This window comes from Oncorhynchus keta, chromosome 28, assembly GCF_023373465.1.
Source record: "Oncorhynchus keta strain PuntledgeMale-10-30-2019 chromosome 28, Oket_V2, whole genome shotgun sequence".
Lineage (NCBI taxonomy): Eukaryota > Metazoa > Chordata > Actinopteri > Salmoniformes > Salmonidae > Oncorhynchus > Oncorhynchus keta.
Genome location: NC_068448.1, coordinates 53,999,366 through 54,010,025, shown reverse-complemented (window position 1 = coordinate 54,010,025; position 10,660 = coordinate 53,999,366).

Here is a 10,660-nt window from a genome sequence, read left to right as displayed (position 1 = left end):
ATCAGGGTTCAATTATAGACCTGCACAAGGCTGGGATGGGCTACAGGACAATAGGCAAGCAGCTTGGTGAGAAGGCAACAACTGTTGGCGCAAATATTAGAAAATGGAAGAAGTTCAAGATGACGGTCAATCACCCTTGGTCTGGGGCTCCATGCAAGATCTCACCTCGTGGGGCATCAATGATTATGAGGAAGGTGAGGGATCAGCCCAGAACTACACGGCAGGACCTGGTCAATGACCTGAAGAGAGCTGGGACCACAGTCTCAAAGAAAACCATTAGTAACACACTACGCCGTCATGGATTAAAATCCTGCAGCGCACGCAAGGTCCCCCTGCTCAAGCCAGCACATGTCCAGGCCCGTCTGAAGTTTGCCAATGACCATCTGGATTATCCATAGGAGGAATGGGAGAAGGTTGTGTGGTCTGATGAGACAAAAATAGAGCTTTTTGGTCTCAACTCCACTCACCGTGTTTGGAGAAAGAAGAAGGATGAGTACAACCCCAAGAACACCATCCCAACCGTGAAGCATGGAGGTGGAAACATCATTATTTGGGGATACTTTTCTGCAAAGGGGACAGGACGACTGCGAAATCTTGGCCAATAGCCTCCTTCCCTCAGTTAGAGCATTGAAGATGGGTCGTGGCAGGGTCTTCCAGCATGACAACGACCCGAAACACACAGCCAGGGCAACTAAGGAGTGGCTCCGTAAGAAGCATCTCAAGGTCCTGGAGTGGCCTAGCCAGTCTCCAGACCTGAACCCAATAGAAACTCTTTGGAGGGAGTTGAAAGTCCATATTGTCCAGCGACAGCCCCGAAACCTGAAGGATCTGGAGAAGGTCTGTATGGAGGAGTGGGCCAAAATCCCTGCTGCAGTGTGTGCAAACCTGGTCAAGAACTACAGGAAACGTATGATCTCTGTAATTGCAAACAAAGGTTTCTGTACCAAATATTAAGTTCTGCTTTTCTGATGTATCAAATAATTATGTCATCCAATAAAATGCAAATTAATTACTTAAAAATCACACAATGTGATTTTCTGGATTTTTGTTTTAGATTCCGACCCTCACAGTTGAAGTGTACCTATGATAAAAATTACAGACCTCTACATGCTTTGTAAGTAGGACATCCTGCCAAATCGGCAGTGGATCAAATACTTGTTCTCCCCACTGTATGTCCCTCTCTGACTTTAAGCATCAGCTGTCAGAGCAGCTTACCGATCACTGTACCTTGTATCAGCCAATCTGTAAATAGCCCACCCAACTACCTCATCCCCATATTATTACTTACCCTCTTGCTCTTTTGCACCCCAGTATCTCTACTTGCATATCATCATCTGCACATCTATCACTCCAGTATTAATGCTAAGTTGAATTTATTTGATCTCTATGGCGTATTTATTGTCTACCTCCCTGCATCTGCACACACTGTAAATAGATGTTTTTCTATTTTACTTTTCTATTGTGTTATTGACTGTAGGTTTGTTTATGTGTAACCCTGTGTTGTTGCTTTTGGTTGCACTGCTTTGCTTCATCCTGGCCAGGACGCAGTTCTAAATGAGAACTTGTTCTCAACTGGCCTAATTGGTTGAATAAAGGTGAAATTTAAAAATAAAATTAAAATTAAAAGCTGTAACTTGGCAATTTAAGAACATTCAGTGTGTTCTTGGTAAGCAGCCAGTGTAGATTTGACCTTGTGTGTGCCTGTGCTTAGCCCTATCCTGTTAATCTTTATCCTGAAAAACTCCCCAGTGTCAAGCATACGCATACCATGATACAGCCACTATCATGCTTAAAAATAAGGAGGATGCGTTGTATTGGATTTGCCCCAAACATAAGGCTTTGCATGTAGGACAAAAATAGCATTCCTGGTCTTTGTAGTTGAATCTGTTCTTGAAACTCAATACTTGACTGAGGGACCTTACAGATGTTGTATGTAGGGGGGACAGAGGAAGGGGAAGTCATTTAAAAATCACATCAACCCCTATTATTTCACACAGAGTCCATGTAACTTTTTATCTGATTAGATTTTTTAAATGAATCTTACCCATTTTTATTCCAGTTTGACAGAGTATTTTGTGTATATTTCTGACTTTTTTTCCCCTATTAAATCTATTTTAATCCCACTTTGCGACGAAATGAAATGTGAAGAAAAACCAACGGGTCTGAATACTTTTGCAAGGCACTAAGTGAACAAAACAATAAGGACAAATGCTCTTTCCATGACAGACCAGGTGAATCCAGGTAAAAGCTATGATCCCTTATTGAAGTCACTTGTTAAATCCATTTCAAATCAGTGTAGAGGAAAAGGAGACAGGTTAAAGGATTTATCCTGTGTATCAAGAATGGTCCACCACCCAAAGGACATACAGCCAACTTCACACAACTGTGGGAAGCATTGGAGTCAACACGGGCCAGCATCCCTGTGGAACGCTTTTGACAGCTTGTAGAGTCCTTCCCCCGACGAATAGAGGCTGTTCTGAGGGCAAAAGGGGGCGTGCAACTAAAATTTAGGAAGGTGTCTTTCACGTTTTGTACACTCAATGTATATCACTCTGTCCCCTCAAGCTAACCCTAATCATTAGGCCACGTGGGGCCTGTCCCTGTCACAGAGTCCACATGACCAGCTCTAACCCCAGACTCCCCAGGGGCCTGTAGTGGGGTTAAGGCATTTGTTTGTTTGCGTTTGGGTGCTCTCTCCGATACCCTTCCATGCCCTGTCCCACCGTATGTCACCCTCCCAGCCATGTCACAGCCACAGGGAGCGTGCAGTGATGCGCACTACAGAGGGCTGATAGGAGTTGGCGGAGAATTAGGCTGCTTGTTGTTAACAATGGTCACAATACCAGCATGGGCATGTAGAGGGGGACCTCAAAGTACAGGGCATCCCTTCACAGGGCATAGATTCACCAATAGCAGCTCTGATGGTGGGCATTAAAAGCAAAATGGTGTGTGTGCGGGTGTGTGTATGTGCCTATTATTTGTCCTACCCCTGCTCTTTCAGAGTGGCCCGGTGTCCCTCTCTCTGTCAGGAGAGCAGATTGAGCCTCATCTCCCTCTCTGTGACACACCAGATGGTCCCAGATTGACAAATCAATTACAGGCAGGCTGAGGCTCCACCTCAGAGACAGCCAGAGGGACTTCACTAACAAACCTCCCCATGTACACCGCCTCCACCCTGGGACCAAACCCCCCTCCTCTTCCTCCTGCCTTCAATAATCAGGGCCTGGCATCACATGAATCGCCTGGCATCAATATGGCTGACTTACATGGAGAGCTAGAAGAACTGAACCAAACCGCAGTGAGGGGGTGTGTTGTGTACCCACATGGCTACACCAGAAAGGTTTTAGCTGGAGAGCACTGCTGCTTCTCTTTCTGGCTGTGTCTCAAATGGCACCCTATTCCATATTTAGTGCACTCCTTGGGCTCAGGTCAAACATAGTGCACTATGTATGGAATCGGGTGCAATTTGGGTCGCAGGCTCTGTCTCAGTTGCGGAGGAGGACGGAGGTTTGAGGAAAGTAATCCGAGGAGAATAAACAACAGCACAGCCCGAGGCAGGTATTGAGAAAGAAGCATCTGCATCTGACTGGAGATGATGGCTAAAATGTGTTCTTCACTGTCCCCTCGTGGTGAGGTTAAGGCATTGCAGGGAGGAGGACTAAAAGGTGGTTCTCTGGTAGGTTTTTAGGAAGAAGTTGTTGTGACCAATAAAGTTCTTTATCAATCACAGATAAACCTACACCATATTGAGCGAGAATGAAATGGTTGTATTTTTATCTTTTCATGTCCTAAGCAACATCCCTGGTTGTACAGTAACAAAGAAACGGAGTGATGGCATACTGACTCAGTCCAGCGATTTCATGGCTTTTCCTTATTAGTAGCCATCTTAAGGTTTGTGGTGGAAGGGGATGGGATGCAGAACGTCGGATTCTGAGTGGATATAAAAACTGGGCGATGTCATTGTTGACGGTGGTGGCAGATTCTAAAAGCACGTAGTGTAGGCCTAAATTTAGTGGAAGTCTCTCTGTCTCTCTGAAAGAAGTAGAGAACAATGTGTGGGTACTCTAGCTCTCATATCCCTCGATTACTCATCCCTCGTTCCCCGCATTCCTCATACTACCCCTTGATTACAGATCTTTCCATCCACCCTGCAGCCAGCCAGTGACAGCAGAGCTGGTGTCCCTGTGGAGAGATTAGACTCATGACAGCGCAACAAAGAAGAATTATACCTCTTATACCAGGCTCTGCCAGGGCTGCGCTGCGTTGCGACAAACTCAAATGTAATGTATAGGTTTAACTGGAGCCAAGGAGGATCAACATAATATATGATCAACCCACTTTGCCTGCGTAGTTCCCTGGCAGTGATATAAACGCAATTTATATATGTCCGTAAAAAAATGTGTGAGCTAATGAATTAAGACGACAACGGAGGCTAAACGCATTGAGCTTATGAGAGAGTTGGCAAGCAGCGCATGTGGCCTCAAAAGAGAATAGCTTACCTGTGGCTGAGAGAGAGAGGGAGGGGAGGCCAAAAGAGAGAGAATAGAGAGGGAGAGCGAGGATGGCAGGATACAAGCCCAGGGAATTGAGAGAGAGTGCTTCTGCATTTTTCTGGAATCAATATTGTCTTGTTTCTGAATCAAGGAGCGGCATAGAGGGCAGGAGAGATTGAAGTTGAGTACCAGGTGCAGTGATTGTTGAAGTATTACAAGATAGTTGATCTACTCAGGTTTGTTTTGGGTTTATTTGAGGTTCCTGGCTAGCTAACACACACAGACACACTATTAATTATTAAATAGGTTTCTCCTAAACAGCATGTTCAAAACGCTCATCAAGATGGCCTAATTAGTATCTAACTCACCAGAGCCAGGGACTCCATCAGGGGAATTCATGCTAACAGGTTTTGCTAGTGTGTGTGTGTGTGCACGCGCATGTGTATGTGCGAGCTACTGTACTAGATTCTATAGGAGAACATTAATGAGAGGTTGTAAAACAGCTATCTCCTCCATCTCCCAAATTAATCAGAACACCTTGTTCTCCTCCACACACACACAAACTCTGCGGGAATTGTCAGATCACATTCGTGCTAACATGCTACCTCTTAATGTCAGATGGCTTCTTCTCTGTTCCTGGGAATGTGTGAAACGTACTCCACAGAGTTAAGTGTCCCGCTCACGTCGCCTCATTCGCTAGCTTTTAGCTGAGTTGCTTGAGGAGGGCGGTCACGTGTTCCAGCCAGGTATGGGCCCAAAATGGGATGAAGTGGTACTCGCTAAGCAAGCATCCCATCATGCTTAGGGTCATATGCACTTAATGATAAAAAGTATGTGGACACTCTCATGAACATCTCATTCCAAAATTGTGGGCATTATTAATATGGCGTTGGTTTCCCCTTTGCTGCTATAACAGCCTCCACTCTTCTCGGAAGGCTTTCCACTAGATGTTGGAACATTGCTGTGGGGTCTTGCTTCCATTCAGCCACAAGAGCATTAGTGAGTTTGGGCGATGTTGGGCGATTAGGCCTGGCTCACAGTTGGCGTTCCAATTCATCCCAAAGGTGTTTGATGGGGTTGAGGTCAGGGCTCTGTGCAGGCCAGTCAAGATCTTCCACACCGATCTCGACAAACCATTTCTGTATGAACCTCGCTTTGTGCACAGTGGCATTGTCATGCTGAAACAGGAAATGGCCTTCCCCAAACTGTTGCCACAAAGTTGGCAGCAACGAATCGTCTAGAATGTCATTGTATGCTGTAGCATTAAGATTTCCCGAACTAAGGGGCCTAGACCGAACCATGAAACAGCCCCAGACCATTATTCCTCCTCCACCAAACTTTACATTTGCCAGTATACATTGGGACATGTAGCGTTCTCCTGGCGTCCGCCAAACCCAAATTCGACCGTCAAACTGCCAGATGGTGAAGTGTGGTTCATCACTCCAGAGAATTCATTTTAGGAACTCAGTAGTGAATGTTGCAACCGAGGACGGATAGACATTTCCACTTCACAGTAACAGCACTTACAGTTGACCGGGGTAGCTCTAGCAGTGCATCATTTTGATGAACTGACTTGTTGGAAAGGTGGCATCCTATGATGGTCCCATGTTGAAAGTCACTGAGCTTTTCAGTAAGGCCATTCTACTGCCAATGTTTGTCTATGGAGATTGCATGGTTGTGTGCTCGATTTATACACCTGTCAGCAACTGAATAGTTGAATCCATTCATTTGAAGGCTTGTCCACATACTTGTGTATATATAGTGTTTAAATATGCCCATCTGCACATTATTTGGCTACCATGGCTAGAAGAAGAGATCTCAGTGACTTTGAAAGAGTGGTCTCAAAGGAGCATAGGGGTTTTTGTGTGTGTGTGTGTGTGTGTGTGTGTGTGTGTGTGTGTGTGTGTGTGTGTGTGTGTGTGTGTGTGTGTCTCAGTCACCAGATCTCAACCCAATTGAACACTTATGGGATATTCTGGAGTGGCACCTGAGACCGTGTTTTCTACCACAATCAACAAAACACCAAATGATGGAATTTCTTGTGGAAGAATGGTGTCGCATCCCTCCAATAGAGTTCCAGACACTTTAGAATCTATGCCAAGGTGCATTGAAGCTGTTCTGGCGGCTCTTAGTAGCCCAACACCCTATTAAGACACTTTATGTAGGTGTTTACTTTCTTTTGGCAGTTACCTGTATGTGTTCATTTATGATCTGAGGTCCGCTTTTAAACTTTGCCCTTACTCCGTTTTGATAAAAAAGTGGACCACCTCTGATTTGGAAAAAATGTCAGAATGACGTACTGGTCGGTCCTATTGAATCATGTACCAACCACTGCACAGAGGCTATTAAAAAACGGGTGGAGAATTGAGGGCCAGGCCCCTGAATTTCCAAATGAGAAAACAATTAGCTCATTTCTATCATTCATGACTAGCAGACCACAGAGTGGAAGGCTACAAGCCAATGCAGTGTCCCAAATGGCACCCTATTCCCTACATAGTGCACTTCTTTTGACCAGAGCCCTATGGCGCCAGGTCAAAAGTAGAGCACTATGTAGGGAATAGGGTGCCATTTGGGATGCAACACAGAGTCCCAGGGTGAGTGTTTGAAGTGAAATGCGCCATATGCTGCTGGTGTTTTTCTATCAGGTCCTGTGTGGTTCCAGAACAGCCCCTGATCTCCCTCTCACAGGGCCTGTACGGGATGAGGTATGGGGCTGTCCATTATGAGCCATGAATCATTGATGTCACCTCAGTGTTTTAGTATTTTCTTTATGCAGGTGGGCTGCTAGTGTCAGGACAGGAGCAGGGGGGTTGGGAGAGGCTTTTCTGGGCTGCTTGAGTCAGTCAGTGTGGACGTTACCTACTGCATTTCTACCCACATTTTCTCAACTAGTATTTATGTTTTTTCAAATGGCGATGGATAGGTATTAATTAGCATAATTCATCTCTGTGCTCAGGAAAAGATTGGCTTCATCCCTCCTGTTCCCTGGATCTTTTTCAATGAGGAATTATTCTGTTTGATTTATACCCCAAAAAATGAAGAATTTCAGGAATGACAGATGGCATGCCTCAAACATGTCAACCGTCCAAATTCCATGACATTTGTTTGACAAGAGCATAAAAACACCACTTGCATACCAAGTCAGAGGACATTTTATTTGACAAATTAACTGCTTTAACAGACCAATATATAACAGCAAACAGAGGGCTGTATTTCACACCAGAGGAGCAGGTTCGTTGACAGTTACGAGGAGCGATGTGCCACTGGCCCCCATGCATCCATCTCTAACATTAGCCATGACTGGTGCTTGGAGGGGGAGAGGGCGATGGGTGAAATGATATCATTTACCTTCTGTTGACCTCCAATAACATTACTGATGGTATCTACGTCACCAGCTCACTCTGACTGCGTAAGTCCAGAACAGGTGTAATCAACTGCAAAGGAACAGGAGGCACCATTTGTCCAGGGTACTGTAGATAAATAAGAGGACATGTGTTCTCACACGTTCTCTCTGTGTTGATAGGCAGTGTGTCATTATGTGTGTATTATGTGTGTAGTATTGTGACCGTCGTACATACCCCAACCAGAAGGGATTACAAATCCAATGGAATTGAGGAGTACACCACATAAGTCATTGCCTCTGACAACCATCAAACAAGCAAAGTGTCAATACAGACTAAGATCGTCATCCCCACAGTGACCCTGCAGACCACGTAAAAAAGGGAAGCACAGACGAGAGCCCCAACCAGAAGCTATGGATTACAAATACACTAAGCTAAAGGCTCAGCTGCTGGAGCTTTCATCACGGCAGGCGTGGGACTCAACATTCAACCCGGCCAAGCTTATACGCGTGTAGAAATCCTGCTATGCCCTTCACTGACATTTTCGAACCATCAAACAAGCAAAGTGTCAATACAGGACTAAGATCGAGTCATACTTTGTCACCGATGCTCTGACACTGCTTGGAATTGATGTTTTGGAAAGAAGACACTTGCAGAACTGCAAAGATTACAGGCAAAATAAAAAACCAAGATGTTTGAGCGAGCACAGATTTCTGAGAGCTGATCCCAGGCTGACACAGGAATGCCACTTCCAGAGGTGTCTGCAGCATTGTGAAACCATCTTCCATATGCTCGCCCGCATGTCTGCGAAATTGGCAAATAACACTGAAACATGCATGAGCGCATCAGCTGTTTCTGAAGAGATATATGACAAAACACCTGAGGATTGATTCAAACAACGTCCATGTTTCAGTCGATGTTATGAGTAAGACCTTTAAACAGGTCAAATGCATTAACAAAACAAGGCCTACACAAGCATCTTTCAGGAAAAACCATCTGCTATGTAACGGATTACCATTGAAACATCTGTTCTTCAAAGTAAATTATTTTATTTGATCTGTGAAAATGTGCTGACCTAAATGCTGGCAAATGTTTTCTTCACTGAAAATCATTTTAAGAAAAGGATAAGCTTGACCATATTTATTTCATTTCCCTGTCTGAGTCTATAATACCAACATGTTTTAAGCAGACCACCATAGTACTTGTGCCCAAGAACACTAAAGGTAACCTGCCTAAATGACTACCGACCCATAGCACTCATGACTGAAGCCATGAAGTGCTTTGAAAGGCTGCTCATGGCTCATATCAACTCCACTGTCCCAGAAACCCTAGACCCACTGCAATTTGCATACCGCCCTAACAGATCCACAGATGATGCCATCTCTATTGCACTCCACACTGCCCTTTCCCACCTGGACAAAAGAAACACCTATGTGAGAATGCTATTCATTGACTACAGCTCAGCGTTCAACACCATAGTGCCCTCAAAGCTAATCAATAAGCTAAGCACCCTGGGACTAAACACCTCCCTCTACAACCGGATCTTGGACTTCCTGACGGGCCACCCCCAGGTGGTAAGGGTAGGTAACAACACACCCGCCACACTGATCAACACAGGGGCCCCTCAGGGGTGCGTGCTCAGTCCCCTTCTGTACTCCCTGTTCACTCATGACTGCACGGCCAGGCACGACTCCAACACCATCATTAAGTTTGCCGAAGACACGGCCTGATCACCGACAACGACAAGACTGCCTATAGGGAGGAGGTCAGGACAACAACCTCTCCCTCAACATGATCAAGACAAAGGAGATGATTGTGGACTACAGGAAAAGGAGGACCGAGCACGCCCCTATTATCTTCAATGGGGCTGTAGTGGAGCAGGTTGGGAGCTTCAAGTTCCATGGTGTCCACATCACCAACAAACTAACATGGTCCAAGCATACCAAGACAGTCGTGATGGAGACTGAAAAGATTTGGCATGGGTCCACAGATCCTCAAAAGGTTTTACAGCTGCACCATCGAGAGTATTCTGACTGGTTGCATCACTGCCTGGTATGGCAACTGCTCGGCCTCCGACCGCAATGCACTACAGAGGGTAGTGTGAATGGCCCAGTACATCACTGGGGCCAAGCTTCCTGAGGAAGGCCCTACAAATTGTTAAAGACTCCAGCCACCCTAGTCATAGACTGTTCTCTCTGCTTCCGCACAGCAAGCGGTACCGGAGCACCAAGTCTAGATCCAAGAGGCTTCTAAACAGCTTCTACCCCCAAGCCATAAGATTCCTGAATACCTAATCAAATGGCTACCCAGACTATTTGCATTGCCCCCCTCCCCCCCCTCTTTTACACTGCTGCTACTCTCTGTTATCATCTATGCATAGTCACCTTAATAACTCTACCTACATGTACATATTACCTCAACTAACCGGTGCCCCCGCCCATTGACTCTATACCGGTACCCCCCTGTACATTGTCCCGTTATTGTTATTTTTCTGCTGCTCTTTAATTACTTGTTACTTTTATTTCTTATCTGTATTTTTTTTTTTAACTGCATTGTTGGTTAGGGGCTCGTAAGTAAGTATTTCACGATAAGGTTGTATTCGGCGCATGTGACTAATAACATTTGATTTGATTTGAGCATCAAAATAACCTGTCAAACCTTTTTCCTAGGCCAAGATCCACCAATTACTGTGTAATATTTTTGTCTACAATATACACCTTTGGATGTTGTATGATCCATATTCAATGGTTCAGCGCCACACGGTGATTTAGTTCATGCAGGAATTCACTGCCGTTCCAATCTGCCCTTGACAATAGTGCAGTCTAC